The following is a 16,958-nucleotide window of genomic DNA, read 5'->3' on the forward strand; positions in this document are numbered from 1 at the left end:
GGAACCGTCAGGCGTAGGACGTTGAGACAAGAGGGCACCTACTCCCATCTCAGACGCATCGACCTCAAGAACAAAAGGCAGGACAGGGTTAGGATGAGTCAGTACTGGAGCAGCAGCAAAGGCAGTCTAAGACTATCAAAGGCCTTAATGGCAGTAGGTGACCAATGGAGTGGATCATTCTCTTTACGGGTCATGTCTGTGATAGGTTTGACCAAGGAAGAATTTTTTTTAATAAACTTTCTATAGTAATTGGCGAAGCCCAAAAAACGTTGAATAGAGCGAAGACCAACTGAGCGAGGCCACTGCAGAACTGCAGACAACTTGTCAGGATCCATGGAGAACCCTGCAACGGAGATCACATAACCTAGGAAGGTTACTTGAGTATGATGGAAATCACATTTCTCGAGTTTACAAAACAGGCCATTCTCACGTAGTCTCTTAAGTACTCGTGTGACATCAGAACGATGAGCCTCAAGTGTGGGTGAGTGTATGAGGATGTCGTCTAAGTACACCACAGCACACTGTTGCAACATATCTCGTAGGACATCATTAATAAATTCTTGAAAAACAGCAGGAGCATTACATAGACCAAAGGGCATTACAAGATATTCATAATGCCCGCTCCTGGTGTTAAATGCTGTTTTCCATTCGTGGCCCTCCTTAATCCTAACGAGATTGTACGCTCCTCTTAAATCAAGTTTAGAAAAGACCGTAGCTCCCTTGTGGCGGTCAAAGAGTTCCGTAATGAGCGGAATAGGGTAAGCATTCTTAATGGTAAGACGATTAAGATCCCTATAATCGATGCATGGTCTTAATTTGCCACCCTTTTTCTTCACAAAGAAGAAGCCAGCCCCTGCAGGAGAGCAGGATTTGCGGATGATCCCCCGCGACAGAGCATCGGCAACATGCTCCTCCATAGCACAATTCTTTGCAACAGACAGAGGGTAAACCCCAAGGAGGAATAACTCCGGGTTGCAAATCTATGACACAATCGTAAGACCGGTGAGGAGGCAACGTATCTGCGCGAACCTTGTCAAAAACATCTAGGAACTGTTGGTACTCTCGGTACTTGAGATACCGAAGAAGTGCACAAGACTTTGACTGGTTTCTGAAGACAAGTGGAAATACATTGCGGAGACCATGACAAATTTCGAATCTGCGCCAGTCAAGACTTGGATTGTGCTTTTGGAGCCAGGGATAACCCTGAACAACCGGAAAATGTGGAGAGTTAATCACCTGGTACTGGAGGGTTTCAAAATGGAGAGCCCCAACAGCCATGGATAACGGAGCGGTTTCGTGAGTATCGAGTGTGGGCTGAAGGGGCCTGCCATCAATGGCCTCAATAGCAAGCGGAACGGACCAAGGGAATACAGGGATGGAGTGCTTTGATACAAAAGCACTGTCAATGAAATAGCCCACAGCACCGGAGTCAACAAGAGCCAGGGTGAATATGGAGGAGTCCACCCAGGAAAGGACAACCGTGACCAAAGGTTTCTCCTTTAGCGGTTCCGGGGACGAGGATAAACCACTCAAGGTCTGCCCCCGACAGGACCTTAGTTGCAAGCATTTCCCAGCCATGTAGTACAAGACTTTAAAAGGTGGCCCTGTAACCCACAATAGAGGCAGAGCCCCTCCCTCCTCCTAAAGGCCCGCCATGGAGAGATGCGTGAATACCAACAGCATTGGCTCAGCAGTACCTGGTGACTCGGGACCAGGAGGCATGGGAGGAGAGGGAGGCATGGGAGGAGAGGGAGGCATAGGTGGGAATGAACATTTAGGAGACAACGGAACAGGAGGCTTCCGCAAGCGCTCCTTGAAAGAGGGCCTCTCTCTGTGTCTGATGTCAATTAGGATCAAAAAAGACACCAATGCCTCGAGATCCTCTGGTAAATCTCTGGCAGCAACTTCATCTTTAATCGCATCAGAGAGCCCATGAAAGAAGGCGGCAACAATGGCTTCATTGTTCCAACCTACCTCTGCGGCAAGCATACGGAACTCAATGGCATACTGAGCAACAGATCTCGTACCTTGCTGAATGGACATGAGTTGTTTAGCAGCAGAGGAGGAGAGAGCTGGAACATCAAATACCCTTCAAGGGAGGGCACAAATTCAGGGTAATTTGAAATCAGTCTCCCACAAGGGATTAGCCCAGGCAAGAGCAGTGTCAGAGAGTAATTAGATGAGAAATCCCACCTTAGCTCTGTCAGAGGGAAACACCTGAGGTAACATCTCAAAGTAAATGCCAACTTGGTTCAAAAACCATCTGCACTGATGGTGCAAATTGATCCAAACGGTGATCCTGTTCATCCATCCTGGAAATGATTGTAAGTAAAGGTGGATTATTAGCACCTTTACTTTACTAGCACACTAGCATCAGGATTCATGGCCCTTGCGTAATTAATGTCAGGGTGCCAGGAATCAGACTGAGACAAGAAGTGCAAAAGTAATCACACCTTTATTAATAACAAAAAGTAATAACAATTCCACAAGTCAAATAACAAGCCAGGAGTCAAAGACAGAGCTGGTAGTCAGACGAGCCGAATCAGGAGCCAAAGCGAGTAATCAGATGAGCCAAATCAGGAGCCAAAGTGAGTAGTCAGATGAGCCGAGTCAGGAACCAAAGCGAGTAGTCAGACGAGCCGAATCAGGAACCAGGAGGGACGTCAGACAGCCAGGTAAAACACAGGAACAGGAACTCACAAACAGGTCCGAGACAACACAAGGGCAAAGCATACTGAACAGAGGCCCTTTAAATAATACGTGATGACATCACAATTCTGATTTTTTTTTGCCTACTGTTGTTTCTTCAGAAAACTTGGTAGAGAGATTGTTTTTCCTCCTTTGTGTGCTAATTCAAGAATGCTTCTGAAGATCTTTTCATTCTCTAGGTGTTGATAGGGCATAACATATTATGCTGATGCTACTAAGGATTTCATACAAACATATGGCTAGATTACGAGTTGTGCGTTAGGGTTAAAAAGCAGCGTTAAGAGGTCCTAACGCTGCTTTTTTCCTAACGCTGGTATTACGAGTCTTGAAATGACAGGCTCACCACTCACTTTTTTTGGTCAGACGTGAAAATACAGCAAATCCACTTACGTTAATTGCGTACCCTATATTTTCTATGGGACTTGCATAACGACGGTTTTACGAGTCTAACCAAAAGTGAGCAGTACAGCCTCTCCTGTCAAGACTGATACCGCATTTAATAGTCAGTAGTTAAGAGTTTTATGAGCTAATGCCATAGCATAAAACTCTTAACTAAAGTGCTAAAAAGTACACTAACACCCATAAACTACCAATTAACCCCTAAACCGAGCCCCCCCCACATCGCAAACACTAAATAAAAATGTTTAACCCCTAATCTGCCGAACCGGACATTGCTGCCGCTATAAAAAATATATTAACCCCTAAACCACCACCTTCCCGCATCGCAAACACTAGTTTAATTTTATTAACCCCTAATCTGCCGTCCCCTAATCTGCCACCCCCAATGTCGCTGCAACTATATTAAAGTTATTAACCCCTAAATCTAAGTCTAACCCTAACCCCCCTAACTTAAATATAATTTAAATAAATCTAAATAAAATTACTACAATTCACTAAATTATTCCTATTTAAAACTAAATACTTACCTATAAAATAAACCCTAAGATAGCTACAATATAACTAATAGTTACATTGTATCTATCTTAGGGTTTATTTTTATTTTACAGGCAACTTTGTATTTATTTTAACTAGGTGCAATAGTTAATAAATAGTTATTAACTATTTAATAGCTACCTAGTTAAAATAAAGACAAATTTACCTGTAAAATAAATCCTAACCTAAGTTACACCTAACACTAAACTATAATTAATTAATTACCTAAACTAAATACAATTAAATACAATTGAAAAAAATTATCTAAACTTTGAAAACCCCCCCACTAAATTACAGAAAATAATAAAATAATGACATGTTTTTTAAAATAATTACACCTAATCTAATCCCCCTAATAAAATAAAAAGCCCACCAAAATAATAAAAAGCCCTACCCTATACTAAATTACAAATAGCCCTTAAAAGGGCCTTTTGCGGGGCATTGCCCCAAAGTAATCAGCTCTATTACCAGTAAAAAAAAGTACAATACCCCCCCAACATTAAAACCCACCACCCACACACCCAACCCTACTCTAAACCCCACCCAATACCCCCTTAATAAAACCTAACACTAACCCCTTGAAGTTCACCCTACCTTAAGAAGTCTTCACCCAGCTGGGCCAAAGTCCTCAACGAAGCTGGGCGAAGTGGTCCTCCAGACGGGCAGAAGTCTTCATCGAAGACAGGAAGAAGAGGTCCTCCAGACGGGCAGAAGTCTTCATCCAGACGGCATCTTCTATCTTCGTCCATCCGGCGCAGAATGGCTCCATCTTCAAGACATCCGACGCGGATGAAGGTTCCTTTAAATGACATCATCCAAGATGGCATCCCTTGAATTCCGATTGGCTGATAGAATTCTATCAGCCAATCGGAATTAAGGTAGAAAAAATCATATTGGCTGATGCAATCAGCAAATAGGATTGAAGTTCAATCTTATTGGCTGATCCAATCAGCCAATAGGATTGAGCTGGCATTCTATTGGCTGATTGGATCAGCCAATAGAATGCAAGCTCAATCCTATTGGCTGATTACATCAGCCAATAGGATTTTTTCAACCTTAATTCCAATTGGCTGATAGAATTCTATCAGCCAATCAGAATTCAAGGGACGCCATCTTGGATGACGTCATTTAAAGGAACCTTCATTCTTCAGTTGGACTTCGTTGGAAGAGGATGCTCCGCGTCGGATGTCTTGAAGATGGAGCCGCTCCGCGCCGGATGGATGGAGATAGAAGATGCCGCCTGGATAAAGACTTCTGCCCGTCTGGAGGACCTCTTCTTCCCGGCTTCGATGAAGACTTCTGCCCGTCTGGAGGACCACTTCGCCCGGCTTCGTTGAGGACTTCGGCCTGGCTGGGTGAAGACTTATCAAGCTAGGGTGATCTTCAAGGGGTTAGTGTTAGGTTTTATTAAGGGGGTATTGGGTGGGTTTTAGAGTAGGGTTGGGTGTGTGGGTGGTGGGTTTTAATGTTGGGGGGGTATTGTACTTTTTTTTACAGGTACTTTAGATAAAAAAAATTCAATTGTATTTAATTGTATTTAGTTTAGTTAATTAATTTAATTATACTGTAGTGTTAGGTGTTAGTGTAACTTAGGTTAGGATTTATTTTACAGGTAAATTTGAATTTATTTTAACTAGGTCGCTATTAAATAGTTAATAACTATTTAAAGGGCCATTATACACTCATTTTTTCTTTGCATAAATGTTTTGTAGATGATCTATTTATAAAGCCCATAAAGTTTTTTTTGTTTTTTTTTAAATGTATAGTTTTGCTTATTTTTAAATAACATTGCTCTGATTTTTAGACTCCTAACCAAGCCCCAAAGTTTTATTTGAATACCATCAGCTACCTTCTCCAGCTTGCTCCTGTTTGTGTAAAGGGTCTTTTCATATGCAAAAGAAGGGGGAGGGGGGGAGTGTCTTATTTCCCACTTGCAGTGGGCTTTCCAACTGCCTTTTCAACAGAGCTAAACTGAAAGCTTCTAAGTACGTTTTTAAACCATTTTGTACTGGATTTTTATATCCGTATCTGTGCATCTTATTCTTTATAGTAGTGTCTATTACATGCAGTTATATGAAAATGAGTGTATACTGTCCCTTTAATAACTATTGTACCTAGTTAAAATAAATACAAAGTTGCCTGTAAAATAAAAATAAACCCTAAGCTAGCTACAATGTAACTATTAGTTATATTGTAGCTAGCTTAGGGTTTATTTTATAGGTAAGTATTTAGTTTTAACTAGGAATAATTTAGTTAATGATAGTTATTTTATTTAGATTTAATTAAATTATATGTAAGTTAGGGGGGTGTTAGGGTTAGGGTTAGACTTAGGTTTAGGGGTTAATAACTTTAATATAGTGGTGGCGACGTTGGGGGTGACAGATTAGGGGTTAATAAGTGTAGGTAGGTTGCGGCGACATTGGGGGCAGCAGATTTGGGGTTAATAAATATAATATAGGTGTCAGCGATGTTGGGGGCAGCAGATTAGGGGTTCATAAGTATAATGTAGGTGGCGGCGGTGTCCGGAGCGGCAGATTACTGGTTAATAATATTATGCAGGTGTCAGCGATGTTGGGGGCGGTGGATTAGGGGTTAATAAGTGTAAGATTGGGGGTGTTTAGACTCGGGGTTCATGTTAGGGTGTTAGGTGTAAACATAAAAAGTATTTCCCCATAGGAATCAATGGGGCTGCGTTTTTTGCAGGTGTTAGGTTTTTTTCCAGCCGGCTCTGCCCCATTGATTCCTATGGGGAAATGATGCACAAGCACGTTTTTCCAGCTCACCGCTAACATAAGCAGCGCTGGTATTGAGGTGAGATGTGGAGCTAAATTTTGCTCTACGATCACTTTTGTGCGGGTAACGCCGGGTTTGTAAAAACCCGTAATACCAGCGTTGTCTGTAGGTGAGCGGTGAGGGAAAACTGCTCGGTAGCACCGCACAGCCTTACCGACAAAACTCGTATACTAGGTGATAGTGTGTTTTTTCTTTTTTTTCTGGTCCTAGGAAAGATCAGAATGCTTCTGCTATGTCTTTAGCCTCTTGGTGAAAACTTTTTATTCACAGAGCTTATTTGGAGGCAGGTCAGCCTCCACCCGGGCAGATTACTACTCATTCTACTAGTTCAATCGCTTTTAAGAATGAGGATTCAGTTGATCAAATTTGTAAGGCAGCTACTTGGTCCTCTTTGCAGAGTTCAAGAGAACTGTTTGTGGGGGATCGTGGAGGTTGGGGGATTAGGGGGGGAATTTACACTTCCAAAATTATTTATATATATATATATATATATATATATATATATATATATATAAAAATTGCTAAAAAAAAAAAGGCTTTTATTTTAGTACTGGAAGACTTTCTGCCAGTACTTAAGATGGAGGTGACAATTGTGGGATGGGGGAGGGAAGAGACTGTTTGAGAGGGGTCAGAGAGGGATCAGGGGGTGGGATGTGTCAGGTGGGAGGCTGACCTCTACACTAACCTTAAAATTAACCCTACAAGCTCCCTACAAGCTACCTAATCAACCCTTTCACTGCGGGGCATAATACAAGTGTGGTGCACAACGGCATTTAGCGGCCTTCTAATTACCAAAAAGCAAAGCTAAAGCCACATATGTCTTCTATTTCTGAACAAAGGGGATCCCATAGAAGCATTTACAACCATTTATGCCATAATTGCACAAGCTGTTTGTAAATAATTTCAGTGAGAATCCTAAAGTTAGTGAAAATGTTAAAGATTTTTTTTTTATTTGATCGCATTTGGCGGTGAAATGGTGGCATGAAATATACCAAAAACAGAATTTATGCTTACCTGATAAATTACGTTCTCCAACGGTGTGTCCGGTCCACGGCGTCATCCTTACTTGTGGGATATTCTCTTCCCCAACAGGAAATGGCAAAGAGTCCCAGCAAAGCTGGTTACATGATCCCTCTTAGGCTCCGCCAACCCCAGTCATTCGATCGACGGACAGGAGGAAATATATATAGGAGAAACCATATGATACCGTGGTGACTGTAGTTAGAGAAAATAATTCACCAGACCTGATTAAAAAACCAGGGCGGGCCGTGGACCGGACACACCGTTGGAGAAAGTAATTTATCAGGTAAGCATAAATTCTGTTTTCTCCAACATTGGTGTGTCCGGTCCACGGCGTCATCCTTACTTGTGGGAACCAATACCAAAGCTTTAGGACACGGATGAAGGGAGGGAGCAAATCAGGTCACCTAAATGGAAGGCACCACGGCTTGCAAAACCTTTCTCCCAAAAATAGCCTCCAAAGAAGCAAAAGTATCAAATTTGTAAAATTTGGCAAAAGTGTGCAGTGAAGACCAAGTCGCTGCCTTACATATCTGGTCAACAGAAGCCTCGTTCTTGAAGGCCCATGTGGAAGCCACAGCCCTAGTGGAGTGAGCTGTGATTCTTTCAGGAGGCTGCCATCCGGCAGTCTCATAAGCCAATCGGATAATGCTTTTAAGCCAAAAGGAAAGAGAGGTAGAAGTCGCTTTTTGACCTCTCCTTTTACCAGAATAAACAACAAGGAAGATGTTTGTCTGAAATCTTTAGTAGCCTCTAAATAGAATTTTAGAGCACGGACTACGTCCAAATTGTGTAACAAACGTTCCTTCTTTGAAACTGGATTCGGACACAAAGAAGGTACAACTATCTCCTGGTTAATATTTTTGTTGGAAACAACTTTCGGAAGAAAACCAGGCTTAGTACGCAAAACCACCTTATCTGCATGGAACACCAGATAGGGTGGAGAACACTGCAGAGCAGATAACTCTGAAACTCTTCTAGCAGAAGAAATTGCAACCAAAAACAAAACTTTCCAAGATAATAACTTAACATCTACGGAATGTAAGGGTTCAAACGGAACCCCTTGAAGAACTGAAAGAACTAGATTTAGACTCCAGGGAGGAGTCAAAGGTCTGTAAACAGGCTTGATCCTAACCAGAGCCTGAACAAATGCTTGAACATCTGGCACAGCTGCCAGTCTTTTGTGAAGTAAAACAGATAAAGCAGAGATCTGTCCCTTCAGAGAACTTGCAGATAATCCTTTCTCCAAACCTTCTTGTAGAAAGGATAGAATCTTAGGAATTTTTATCTTGTTCCATGGGAATCCTTTAGATTCACACCAACAGATATATTTTTTCCATATTTTATGGTAAATTTTTCTGGTTACAGGCTTTCTAGCCTGAATCAGAGTATCTATTACAGAATCTGAAAACCCACGCTTTGATAAAATCAAGCGTTCAATCTCCAAGCCGTCAGTTGGAGGGAAACCAGATTCGGATGTTCGAATGGACCCTGAACAAGAAGGTCCTGTCTCAAAGGTAGCTTCCATGGTGGAGCCGATGACATATTCACCAGGTCTGCATACCAAGTCCTGCGTGGCCACGCAGGAGCTATCAAGATCACCGAGGCCCTCTCTTGATTGATCCTGGCTACCAGCCTGGGGATGAGAGGAAACGGTGGGAATACATAAGCTAGGTTGAAGGTCCAAGGTGCTACTAGTGCATCTACTAGGGTCGCCTTGGGATCCCTGGATCTGGACCCGTAGCAAGGAACCTTGAAGTTCTGACGAGACGCCATCAGATCCATGTCTGGAATGCCCCATAATTGAGTTATTTGGGCAAAGATTTCCGGATGGAGTTCCCACTCCCCCGGATGGAATGTCTGACGACTCAGAAAATCCGCTTCCCAATTTTCCACTCCTGGGATGTGGATCGCAGACAAGTGGCAGGAGTGATCCTCCGCCCATTGAATTATCTTGGTCACTTCTTTCATCGCCAGGGAAGTCCTTGTTCCCCCCTGATGATTGATATATGCAACGGTCGTCATGTTGTCTGACTGAAACCTTATGAATTTGGCCTTTGCTAGTTGAGGCCAAGCTCTGAGAGCATTGAATATCGCTCTCAGTTCCAGAATGTTTATCGGGAGAAGAGACTCTTCCCGAGACCATAGACCCTGAGCTTTCAGGGATTCCCAGACCGCGCCCCAGCCCACTAGGCTGGCGTCGGTCGTGACAATGACCCACTCTGGTCTGCGGAAGCTCATTCCCTGTGACAGATTGTCCAGGGTCAGCCACCAACGGAGTGAATCTCTGGTCTTTTGATCTACTTGAATCGTCGGAGACAAGTCTGTATAATCCCCATTCCACTGTCTGAGCATGCACAGTTGTAATGGTCTTAGATGAATTCGTGCAAAAGGAACTATGTCCATTGTTGCAACCATCAATCCTATTACTTCCATGCACTGCGCTATGGAAGGACGAGGAACAGAATGAAGTACTTGACAAGAGCTTAGAAGTTTTGATTTTCTGACCTCTGTCAGAAAAATCCTCATTTCTAAGGAATCTATTATTGTTCCCAAGAAGGGAACTCTTGTTGACGGGGACAGAGAACTTTTTTCTTTGTTCACCTTCCATCCGTGAGATCTGAGAAAGGCTAGGACGATGTCCGTATGAGCCTTTGCTTTTGACAGGGACGACGCTTGAATCAGGATGTCGTCCAAGTAAGGTACTACTGCAATGCCCCTTGGTCTTAGAACCGCTAGAAGGGACCCTAGTACCTTTGTGAAAATCCTTGGAGCAGTGGCTAATCCAAATGGAAGTGCCATAAACTGGTAATGCTTGTCCAGAAAAGCGAACCTTAGGAACTGATGATGTTCCTTGTGGATAGGAATATGTAGGTACGCATCCTTTAAATCCACGGTAGTCATAAATTGATTTTCCTGGATAGTAGGTAGGATCGTTTGAATAGTTTCCATTTTGAACGATGGTACCCTGAGAAATTTGTTTAGGATCTTTAGATCCAAAATTGGTCTGAATGGTCCCTCTTTTTTGGGAACTATGAACAGATTGGAATAAAATCCCATTCCTTGTTCTCTTATTGGAACTGGATGTATCACTCCCATCTTTAACAGGTCTTCTACACAATGTAAGAATGCCTGTATCTTTATTTGGTTTGAAGATAATTGAGACCTGTGGAACCTTCCCCTTGGGGGTAGTTCCTTGAATTCCAGGAGATAACCTTGAGAAACTATTTCTAGCGCCCAAGGATCCTGAACATCTCTTGCCCAAGCCTGAGCAAAGAGAGAAAGTCTGCCCCCCACTAGATCCGGTCCCGGATCGGGGGCTATCCCTTCATGCTGTTTTGGTAGCAGTGGTAGGCTTCTTGGCCTGCTTACCCTTGTTCCAGCCTTGCATTGGTTTCCAGGCTGGTTTGGGTTGTGAAGTATTACCCTCTTGCTTAGAGGATACAGAATTAGAGACTGGTCCGTTTCTGCGAAAGGGACGAAAATTAGGCTTATTATTAGCCTTAAAAGACCTATCCTGTGGGAGGGCGTGGCCCTTTCCCCCAGTGATGTCTGAAATAATCTCTTTCAAATCAGGTCCAAATAATGTTTTACCTTTGAAAGGAATGTTAAGCAATTTTGTCTTGGAAGACACATCCGCTGACCAAGACTTTAGCCAAAGCACTCTGCGCGCCACGACAGCAAACCCTGAATTTTTTGCCGCTAATCTAGCTAATTGCAAAGCGGCATCTAAAACAAAAGAGTTAGCCAATTTAAGTGCTTGAACTCTGTCCCTAACCTCCTCATACGAAGATTCTTTACTGAGCGATTTTTCTAGTTCCTCGAACCAGAAACACGCTGCCGTAGTGACAGGAACAATGCATGAAATTGGTTGTAGAAGGTAACCTTGCTGTACAAAAATCTTTTTAAGCAAACCCTCTAATTTCTTATCCATAGGATCTTAGAAAGCACAACTATCTTCGATAGGAATAGTAGTGCGTTTGTTTAGAGTAGAAACCGCCCCCTCGACCTTGGGGACTGTCTGCCATAAGTCCTTTCTGGGGTCGACTATAGGAAATAATTTCTTAAATATAGGGGGGGGAACAAAAGGTATGCCGGGCCTTTCCCACTCTTTATTTACTATGTCCGCCACCCGCTTGGGTATAGGAAAAGCGTCGGGGGGCACCGGAACCTCTAGGAACTTGTCCATCTTACATAATTTCTCTGGAATGACCAAATTGTCACAATCATCCAGAGTAGATAACACCTCCTTAAGCAGTGCGCGGAGATGTTCTAATTTAAATTTAAATGTCACAACATCAGGTTCAGCTTGATGAGAAATTTTTCCTGAATCTGAAATTTCTCCATCAGACAAAACCTCCCTCATGGCCCCTTGAGATTGATGTGAGGGTATGTCAGAACAGTTATCATCAGCGTCCTCTTGCTCTTCAGTGTTTAAAACAGAGCAATCGCGCTTTCTCTGATAAGTAGGCATTTTGGATAAAAGATTTGCTATGGAGTTATCCATTACAGCCGTTAATTGTTGCATGGTAATAAGTATTGGCGCACTAGATGTACTAGGGGCCTCCTGTGTGGGCATAACTGGTGTAGACACAGTAGGGGATGATGTAGTATCATGTTTACTCCCCTCATTTGAGGAATCATCTTGGGCAATATCATTATCTGTTGCATTACTGTCCTTACTTTGTTTGGACACTATGGCACAATTATCACATAAATTTAAATGGGGAGACACATTGGCTTTCATACATATAGAACATAGCTTATCTGATGGTACAGACATGTTAAACAGGCTTAAACTTGTCAACAAAGCACAAAAAACGTTTTAAAATAAAACCGTTACTGTCACTTTAAATTTCAAACTGAAAACACTTTATTACTGAATATGTGAAAAAGTATGAAGGAATTGTTCAAAATTCACCAAAATTTCACCACAGTGTCTTAAAGCATTAAAAGTATTGCACACCAAATTTCAGAGCTTTAACCCTTAAATTAACGGAACCGGAGCCGTTTTTACATTTAACCCCTATACAGTCCCAGAATGAGGCTCTGTCTATAACTAGAAAGGCCCCCATCTGAAAAAGGTGTCCAACACAGTGCCTGCCGTTTTTCTAAACGTTCCCCAAGATTATAATACCAATAATTAGTTAGAATCTGCATAATATGCCTAGTAAAGCAATTGTTTTAGCCCAGAAAAATGTCTACCAGTTTTTAAGCCCTTTTTGAAGCCCTTTATTCTTTTATGTTTAACTAAGAAAATGGCTTACCGGTCCCCATGAGGGGAAATGACAGCCTTCCAGCATTACATGGTCTTGTTAGAAATATGGCTAGTCATACCTTAAGCAGAAAAGACTGCTAACTGTTTCCCCCAACTGAAGTTACTTCATCTCAACAGTCCTGTGTGGAAACAACAATCGATTTTAGTTACTGTCTGCTAAAATCATCTTCCTCTTACAAACAGAAATCTTCATCCTTTTCTGTTTCAGAGTAAATAGTACATACCAGCACTATTTTAAAATAACAAACACTTGATAGAAGAATAAAACTACAAAAAACTCTTAACCATCTCCGTGGAGATGTTGCCTGTGCAACGGCAAAGAGAATGACGGGGGTGGGCGGAGCCTAGGAGGGATCATGTGACCAGCTTTGCTGGGACTCTTTGCCATTTCCTGTTGGGGAAGAGAATATCCCACAAGTAAGGATGACGCCGTGGACCGGACACACCAATGTTGGAGAAATGGGCCTAGATCAATACTTTGGGTTTTCTACTACACAACACTAAAGCTAAAATTAACCCTACAAGCTACCTAATTAACCTCTTCACTGCTGGGCATAACACAAGTGTGGTGCGTAGAAAACCTAAAGAAACCTAAAGTTTGTGAAAAAGTTAGCAATTTTTTTTATTTGATCACATTTGGTGGGGAAATGGTGGCATGAAATATAACAAAATGGGCCTAGATCAAAACTTTGGGTTGTCTACTACACTACACTAAAACTAAAATTAACCCTAAAATCTACCTAATTAACCCCTTCACTGCTGGGCATAATACAAGTGTGGTGCGCAGCGGCATTTAGCGGCTTCTAATTCTAAAAAAGTAATGCCAAAGCCATAAATATCTGCTATTTCTGAACAAAGGGTTCCCAGAGAAGCATTTACAACCATTTGTGCCATAATTGCACAAGCTGTTTGTTAATAATTTCAGTAAAAAAAACTAAAATTTGTGAAAAAGTTAGCAATTTTTTTTATTTGATCGCATTTGGCGGTGAAATGGTTGCATGAAATATACCAAAATGGGCCTAGATCAATACTTTGGGTTGTCTACTAAAAATATATATATACATGTAAAGAGTTATTCAGGGATTCCTGATAGATATCAGTGTAACAATGTAACTATCGCTAATTTTGAAGAAAAAAAATGGTTTGGAAATAACAAAGGGCTACTTGTACTTATTGCTCTATAACTTGCAAAAAAAAAAGCAAAGAACATGTAAACATTGGGTATTTCTAAACTTAGGACAAAATTTAGAAACTATTTAGCACGGGTGTTTTTGGTGGTTGTAGATGTGTAATTGATTTGGGGGGGTCAAAGTTAGAAAAAGTGTGTTTTTTTCCATTTTTTCATCGTATTTTATAATTTTTTTAATAGTAAATTATAAGATATAATGAAAATAATGGTATCTTTAAAAATTCCATTTAATGGCGAGAAAAATGGTATATAATATGTGTGGGTACAGTAAATGAGTAAGAGGAAAATTACAGCTAAACACAAACACAGCAGAAATGTAAAAATAGCCTTGGTCCTTAAAGGGAAATTAAACCCAAAAATGTTCTTTCATTATTCAGATAGAAAATACAATTTTTGAAAAATTTTGAATTTACTTCTATTATCAAATTTGCTTTGTTCCCATGTTATTCTTTGTTGAAGGGATACCTAGGTAGGTAGCGGGCACATGCCGGAAGCACTGCCTGACAGGAAATAGTGCTGCCATCTAGTGCTCCTGCTAATGTATAACATTGTTGCAAAACTGCTGCCATATAGAGCTGCAGACACATACACACTCATAAGCTTACTTTACTGCTTTTTGACAAAGGATAATAAGAAAACTAAGAAAATGTGATAACATAAGTAAATTGAAAAGTTGTTTAAAATTGTGTGCTCTATCTGAATTATGAAAGAAAAAAAAATTGGTTTTATGTCCCTTTAAGGGTTAGAAAATTGAAAAATGGTCTGGTCACTAAGTGGTTAAGGGTTATGCCTGTTTTTTAAGTGCATTTATTTTCTCAGTAAAAAAAAAGAGAAAACATAATTTATGCTTACTTGATAAATTCATTTCTTTCATTGTGGTGAGAGTCCCCACCCTTTCACCGAGATTACGAGTTTTGCAGTAACAGGGGTGCGGTGCTAACGCTTAGTTTCAGCTCACCGCTCACCTACAAACAATGCTGGTATTACGGGTTTTTTCAACCCGGCGTTAGCCTCTAAAAAGTGAGCGTAGAGCAAAATTTAGCTCCACATCTCACCTCAATACCAGCGCTGCTTACGGTAGCGGTGAGCTGGCTAAACGGGCTTGTGCACGATTTCTCCATAGGAATCAATGGGGCAGAGCCGGCTGAAAAAAACCTAACATCTTCTAAAAGCAGCGTTAAGCTCCTAACGCAGCCCCATTGATTCCTATGGGGAAACACATTTTATGTCTACACCTAACACCCTAACATGAACCCCGAGTCTAAAAAACCCCTAATCTTACACTTATTAACCCCTAATCTACCGTCCCCGACTTCGCTGCCACCTGCATTATACTTATTACAGCTAAACACAAACACAGCAGAAATGTAAAAATAGCCTTGGTCCTTAAAGGGAAATTAAACCCAAAAATGTTCTTTCATTATTCAGATAGAAAATACAATTTTTGAAAAATTTTGAATTTACTTCTATTATCAAATTTGCTTTGTTCCCATGTTATTCTTTGTTGAAGGGATACCTAGGTAGGTAGCGGGCACATGCCGGAAGCACTGCCTGACAGGAAATAGTGCTGCCATCTAGTGCTCCTGCTAATGTATAACATTGTTGCAAAACTGCTGCCATATAGAGCTGCAGACACATACACACTCATAAGCTTACTTTACTGCTTTTTGACAAAGGATAATAAGAAAACTAAGAAAATGTGATAACATAAGTAAATTGAAAAGTTGTTTAAAATTGTGTGCTCTATCTGAATTATGAAAGAAAAAAAAATTGGTTTTATGTCCCTTTAAGGGTTAGAAAATTGAAAAATGGTCTGGTCACTAAGTGGTTAAGGGTTATGCCTGTTTTTTAAGTGCATTTATTTTCTCAGTAAAAAAAAAGAGAAAACATAATTTATGCTTACTTGATAAATTCATTTCTTTCATTGTGGTGAGAGTCCCCACCCTTTCACCGAGATTACGAGTTTTGCAGTAACAGGGGTGCGGTGCTAACGCTTAGTTTCAGCTCACCGCTCACCTACAAACAATGCTGGTATTACGGGTTTTTTCAACCCGGCGTTAGCCTCTAAAAAGTGAGCGTAGAGCAAAATTTAGCTCCACATCTCACCTCAATACCAGCGCTGCTTACGGTAGCGGTGAGCTGGCTAAACGGGCTTGTGCACGATTTCTCCATAGGAATCAATGGGGCAGAGCCGGCTGAAAAAAACCTAACATCTTCTAAAAGCAGCGTTAAGCTCCTAACGCAGCCCCATTGATTCCTATGGGGAAACACATTTTATGTCTACACCTAACACCCTAACATGAACCCCGAGTCTAAAAAACCCCTAATCTTACACTTATTAACCCCTAATCTACCGTCCCCGACTTCGCTGCCACCTGCATTATACTTATTAACCCCTAATCTGCCTCTCCGGACACCGCCGCCACCTACATTATACTTATGAACCCCTAATCTGCTGCCCCCAACATCACCGAACCCTACATTATATTTATTAACCCATAATCTGCCCCCCCAACATCGCCGCAACTATATTAAATGTATTAACCCCTAATTTATTATTATTTTATTATTATTATTATCAGGTATTTGTAGAGCGCCAACAGATTCTGCAGCGAGCTCAATCCTATTGGTTGATTGGATCAGCCAATAGGATTTTTCCTACCTGAAATCCGATTGGCTAATAGAATCCTATCAGCCAATCTGAATTCAAGGGACGCAATCTTGGATGATGTCACTTAAAGGAACTGTCATTCGTCGTGTAGTCGTCGGTCTGGATGGATGCTCCGCGTCGGCTGGCTTCAAGATGGACACGCTCCGGGTGGATGAAGATAGAAGATGCCGCCAGGATGAAGACTTCTGCGCCTCTGGAGGTCCTCTTCTGCCCTGATCGGATGAATACTTTTGCCCCTCTGGAGGACCACTTGTGCCCGGCTGGGTGAAGACGTCTCACGGTAGGGTGATCTTCAAGGGGTTAGTGTTAGGTTTTATTAAGGTGGGATTGGGTGGGTTTTAGAGTAGTGTTGGGTGTGAGGGTGG

Source organism: Bombina bombina, chromosome 2, assembly GCF_027579735.1.
Source record: "Bombina bombina isolate aBomBom1 chromosome 2, aBomBom1.pri, whole genome shotgun sequence".
Classification (NCBI taxonomy): domain Eukaryota; kingdom Metazoa; phylum Chordata; class Amphibia; order Anura; family Bombinatoridae; genus Bombina; species Bombina bombina.